Source organism: Trachurus japonicus, chromosome 15, assembly GCF_045865225.1.
Source record: "Trachurus japonicus isolate A0001 chromosome 15, Traja_1.0".
NCBI lineage: Eukaryota > Metazoa > Chordata > Actinopteri > Carangiformes > Carangidae > Trachurus > Trachurus japonicus.
Window position 1 is genome coordinate 31985698 of NC_140921.1, and position 6786 is coordinate 31992483.

The window sequence follows — 6786 nt, forward strand, 5'->3', positions numbered from 1 at the left end:
GGGGGAGCATACGTCAGTCCGACTGCCCACAAGTCCGACGGCTCATTTCTCCGACTACCCATTCTACAGTGTTGAGGTTAGGTTTAGGGTAAGGTTAAGGGTTAGGGCTACTTAAGTCGGAGAAGTGGGAGGTCGGACTGATGGACGCAAAAATAAAGAAATGTATGGTCGGAGTCGGAGAAATGGGTGGTCGGAGAAATGGGTAGTCGGACAGACGTCATGCGCCCGTGTGTAAGCAGCGCTGCCTCGGGGCTCTGGAGCCTAACGTTACGTACAGAAATCACCACATTTACAAAAAATAAATAAATATTTTACAATGAACCGATCAGTCTGCATTAAGTTTTATTTTATTAAACTATAGACGGTACACGGCTACACTACCGTCTTTGGTTACGCTCTGGTTACGGTTAGACGTCAGGGGAGCATTGCATTGTGGGATACAGTAGGCGATGTAGACTGGTCAGATGCATACTGGAGATATTTTCCGAATCAGTACGACATCCGGGAACTTTTCACATACTGCAGATTTTGCTTTTGTTCGCATACTGCATACTACATACTACATTTTGGCCAAATCAGTACGTACTAGCAGTATAGTATGCGGTTTCGAATACAGCCGTAGTTTCCTCATTGACTTATAATGGCCCCCGTTCACGCGTGATGGCTGCTGCACGCCTGTAATCACACTACGCGTAGTGACCACGTGTAACATTCATGCGTTTTTTAGTGAACGCACGCATTAACGCTCGCGTGAAGCTGATTGAACATTTTTGTCAGGCGCTCAAAACGACGTGCGCAAACTGTGACAAGAAGCTGTGTTCGTATGAAGCAGATTGTGCACGTCTGTCTGTCACTGTTTGACTAAATGTTGTTACGCGTTCACACGTGCGTGCGGTCGCAGAATCTATTGCTGCGCAGCCGGAAGTCAGATCAACTTCCTGCTGCGCAGCAACAACATCTGCGACCGCACGTACGTGTGAACGCGTAACATAATTTGTCAAACAGTGACTGACAGACGTGCACACGCTGCTTCATACGTACGCAGCTTTTGTCACACGTGAAATACAACCTGCGCGTAATAACGCACGCACGCGTAACAAAGTAACCATGCGTGCACACACACGTCGCTGCGCGTCTTTCCGGTTGTTTTGGCTTTGATTTCACCTCATACACACACACACACACACACGCACACACGTCATGTCGTGAACAAAGGGAACCATGAAGTGAAGGTAGTTTTTTCCTGTTTGTGCAGTTTCACAAATTCTAGGCTACAATGAATTCAGTGGATGAACTTGGACCCACAGTTTGCTCTAATCAAATAGCAGTTATGAGAGAATTAAGGGTATTTCCCACTACGGCCTTTTTGGGTTTCACGCCTCACGCCTGTCCTTGTGACACTGTCACTACAATCCCTGGTGGGTTACTTCTTGTATTATCTTGTTTGGAAAACCTCACAGTTTATTTGTCTGTCTTTATCATTCCAAACTGGGACTTTCCATTCCAATACTAAAGAGAGTTGAGCAATTGAGTGGTTTAATATTTCGGCTCACAGTGTGGGTTTGTTCTGTTCATCCCACATCAAGGTTTCATGACATCTTTAATGACGCTTTTCCTCAGTCATGAGGATCCTTCATCTTTTATTACAAGTGCTGAGTGGTCCATTCACAGTCTGCCGTAGCAAGTCTGTGGGTGAACAGTGAATCCTTGGTACAGTAACTACAGAGTGTTTGCATTTAATAAACATGTCACCCCAAAATATTTAAGGTTTCACTCACTTAAAGGAATAGTTCACCAATAAATGAAATTCGAACAAAATCCTTATATGAGATTCAATAGTGCCCGACACAAGAAGGTCAATAAAACTACGCAAAAACCATTTAGTATTCCTCCACACTGCTGAGTTTACTCGAAAAAACGTCTTATAGGAGGACATTTTTACAGCCTAAACAGTCCTGTATTGAATTTGCCTAGGGTCTAATGAAATCTGCACTAATTTGCATACATTTCCAGAACCGAAATCTGAAAAATTGATAAAGCCCCTTTCAAAATTCTTGTTTTATTTTGTAGACATATTAGAGTCTTTAGTTTTTACAGAGGAGATTTTGGATATCTCTTTTTATCATTCTGTAAATGAGAAAATAAAAATAATTAATTTTGCCATGTTTTTAGGAATAAAATGTTGTATAAATCAGGCTCTGAATGATATATCAACAAACCCCTCTGTAAAAACCTTCAGAATATAGACAGGAATAAAACTGGAAGGTTTGGTGTCTGGAAGTGCTGCTGAAGTGGAGATTTCTGGCTCAGAGTCTGAGGAAAATTTCTTTCTGAGAAAACGGCCTTTAAAGCCTTGTAGATTGTTAATGTAAGTCATACTTTTACGATTGTTTGCGGATACGGAGGAAATTACCTTTTTTTTTCTCTCAAATATGTTTATTGAGCTTTTTATATATTAAAGCAGAAGTAAGTGGTCCGGTCGTTTTCGCTAATGCTGCGTTCCAGGCAGGCTTTTGAAATCGTAAATTACAGCTTCAAGTCACAACTTACGACTTTGTAGCGTTTCAGGCAACCCACTCGTGTTTTTCCGACCTGTTTTACCGGTGAAAGTCACTTTAACGGCCACTCGTAACTTCCGACCTGTGAACTCGTACCAGATCGAACTGGTACCACTTCATGGTCGGAAAAATACGAGTTTCCTTGAACGCACCATAACAGTCCTCGTCCCTACGTCGCCACATTCACGGCGTTCCTTGGCTGCACACACAGCCCGGCATGCCGTTCTCTCGCCTCATTGGATAAAAACTGTAGGATACGATACATGTTTTCTCTTCGGCTCAGAGCAGAGCAGAGTGACTGACAGACCCGTGTTTCAGACCAAACACTCTATGTAAGTGATTGCTGTCGGAAGATATAACTATTTAAGACTTATATTAACACAAATATATCACTTACTTCTGCTTTAACATAACAACAATGATACGACAACAACAACAACAACAACGCTCAGTAGCACAACATAGACAGCCTATCTCAATCCGTGTATCATTCGTTCATTCGTTTTTCAAAATAAAACCAAAAATAAGAAAACGAAAAAACAACTCTTTTTCTCAGTATTCGTTTCCAAAACTAAAATGAAAAACGGATAACGACTCGTTTTTTCAGTTTTCGATTTTATGCTCAAATGAATAATGGAAAAAAACGGATAACGAGCGTTTCTCGTTTCATGTTTCATGCAATTTTGATCTGAAGTGCAATGAGCCGGAAATGACCGTGATCCGGAAGTGACAGTCTCTGCCTTTACTGCTAGAGCCCGCAAAGTAAAGGATAATGTATAGTTCGGAACCTGAAGGGGTTTATTTCTCCATAACAACCGACCAACTATACATTATCCTGCTTATTACACGGTTTACGAGTGAAATTAATTTGAAACATATGTTGATCAAAATACATGTCAGCAAGAGTCAAAACGTAACCTGTACTGACGTAATTGACTATATTCATGGAGACCACTGACACCTGTGTGATTGAGTGGCTCACAGAGGTAGACAGGTAGTTTCTGGTGCATGGACTTTTGCTGAAGCAGGATCGAGTCCGGCTCCACGCGAATATGTGAAGATTATTTTTTCTTCACTTTATTTTTTTTCATGTGGCTGGTACGTAGTGCTCACTCACAGCAGCATATTCGCTGCAGTATGTGAACTGTGGCTTGAAACTCGCTGTTACTGTAATATGTTGTGTTGTGACGGAAGCGCAAAACAGCTGCAGCTGTTCCGTACGGTAACCAGTTAAATCAGAAACCAGTTGGGCCATAACACCGGCCAGATGCTGCTCTCTGATTGGTCCATCGCTGCGACCGTCGTCAAGTATAACAGACCGCTGCTAGGGACGCTGCTCTGATCAGCGCAGCTAGGAAAAGAGAAACTATGCAGGATATTTACCTTTTACCGTCATTAAACAGCTTCGGACTAATTGTGATTTTAGATGTGTGATGAAATGACTTGTAACTTGTTACAAGCAGATAGTCCAGTCATTTTATGAGAAAAGGTTAAAGAAATTGCAACAGAAGCAAACTCAACTGATTTTGTATCCTCAGCATGTCCTAAGTGAGGGAAAAAAAGCCCCGAAGAATCCCATTAGGGGAAAGTTTAGAAAAACACCCAAACATATCCCATTTATACGCATATAAAACATTTTTTTCACGTGAATAGGGTAAAATTTTTAACCTTTAGATATCTCCATGAAAATTACTGAGTTGATTACTTACATTAAGACAAACAAAAAATGTATTACAAGTTTTTTGAAATTCTTTGTTAACATGAGCAAATTTGCATAAATGTGTATAAATTTGCATAAATTCCACCGTTTTGACGGCACATGTATATATGAAGTTGCTGTGGTGGTACCAGCATGAAAACTGGAATGAGTTGACTCCATCGGTCAACCGACAAGTTGACCACTTTAAATTTCAAGATGACTGTAATTTTTCAAGACAGCCACATCCTTAGTAGAGCAGGTGTGACATGCTCCGTCTCTATTAATGCTCATGGGCCTAAATTGGTTCCATTCCTTTTTTAACTGTAATATCATATAATATGTTAACAAGATTGAACAAGACATTTTTTAACTGTAATATGTTAACAAGATTGAACAAGACATTTTCACCTGCTCTACTCAATGTTTAGATCAGGTGTTGTATGTATGCAAATTAGCCATACGTAATTGGATTATGCACTGTTGGCTCATGTCATACCTGCTCTACTAAGGATGTGGCTGTCTTGAAAAATTGCAGTCATCTTGAAATTTAAAGTGGTCAACTTGTCGGTTGACCGATGGAGTCAACTCATTCCACTTTTCATGCTGGTACCACCACAGCACCTTTATACATACATGTGCCGTCAAAACGGTGGAATTTATGCAAATTTATACACATTTATGCAAATTTGCTCATGTTAACAAAGAATTTCAAAAAACTTGTAATACATTTTTTGTTTGTCTTAATGTAAGTAATCAACTCAGTAATTTTCATGGAGATATCTAAAGGTTAAAAATTTTACCCTATACACGTGAAATTTTTTTTTATATGTGTATAAATGGGATATGTTTGGGTGTTTTTCTAAACTTTCCCCTAATGGGATTCTTCGGGGCTTTTTTTCCCTCACTTAGGACATGTTGAGGATACAAAATCAGTTGAGTTTGCTTCTGTTGCAATTTGTTTAACGTTGACCCCTTTTTTGGCCTAAAATTACTGGACTAAGAGTGGAGGCTGCTTCCACGTCGTGGCTGGAAACCAAACCTGCTGATCAGAGCCTCTGATCCATAGACTGTATAAAAAGCTCTGACCCGGTGTCAGCTCTCCTCTCGTCCCGGTGGCACCGCGAGTCCGCGACACAAACGCACCCCGTAAACAGTAAATCTCTTGTTTATGACAGATACCACTACACACATTGTAACACTGTATCAATCAATCGATCCACTGATTGATTATCAAAATTCCATACAACCTGTCCGGGTTTATTTATCGCGAATATGCTGCTGTGAGTGAGCACTAGTACGTACCAGCCACATGAAAAAAAATAAAGTGAAGAAAAAATAATCTTCACATATTCGCGTGGAGCCGGACTCGATCCCGCTTCAGCAAAAGCCCATGCATCAGAAACTATCTGTCTACCTCTGTGAGCCACTGTATCACACAGGAAGGTGGTCTCCATGAAAGTCAATTACGTCAGTACAGGTTACGTTTTGACTCGGGCTGACATGTATTTTGATCAACATATGTTTCAAATTAATTTCACTCGTAAACCGTGTAATAAGCAGGATAATGTTGGTCGGTTGTTATGGAGAAATAAACCCCTTCAGGTTCCGAATTATCCTTTACTTTGCGGGCTCTAGCAGTAAAGGCAGAGACTGTCACTTCCGGATCACGGTCATTTCCGGCTCATTGCACTTCAGATCAAAATTGCATGAAACATGAAACGAGAAACGCTCGTTATCCGTTTTTTCCATTATTCATTTGAGCATAAATCGAAAACTGAAAAAACGAGTCGTTATCCGTTTTTCATTTTAGTTTTGGAAACGAATACTGAGAAAAAGAGTTGTTTTTTCGTTTTCTTATTTTTGGTTTTATTTTGAAAAACGAATGATCGAATGATACACGGAATCTATCTCACATGCACCTGACCAGTGCAATGAAAAGGCCTTCTCTGTGAAAAAAGGACTAGATAGATAAAATTGTTAACTAAATGAAATAAAGTAAATAAAAAATAAAAATTCACCCCAGATCACAATTCTAGAAGTTTCAAATGGCCAGGTTGTAGTAATACGCAGGAAAAGAGCCAAAGGCTAGCCAAGGACAACACTCGAAAGCACTGAAGCCACTGTAGAGTTGGAAAAGTGAAGATACGGAGTCCAAATGTTCATAAACTGTCCTTCTGACGGGAAAGCAAACAGGGGAAAACATTCCATAATTATCTTATGCCAGTTTGATTTAGTGGGGGTTTTGTCACTTATCCAAGACAAAAAGATGTTCTTCCTTGCTGCATATGTGAGGATATTATACAGTCTGAGAGTTAGAGTTAAAGGGATAGTTCAACATTTTGGCAAATTGGCCCATTGCCATAATAGCTATAGTCATAGCAGTAGGTTCGTTACCGTTAATTGTCGGTACAAGCTATTTTTAGAACGGCGGAGCGAAGCAGCAGGCTGCTCAGAGCTACACTATGGAGGCTAAGGGAATTTCTTGGTTTCCCTCATCAAACTCATCAAATACACAATCCAACAACTCCA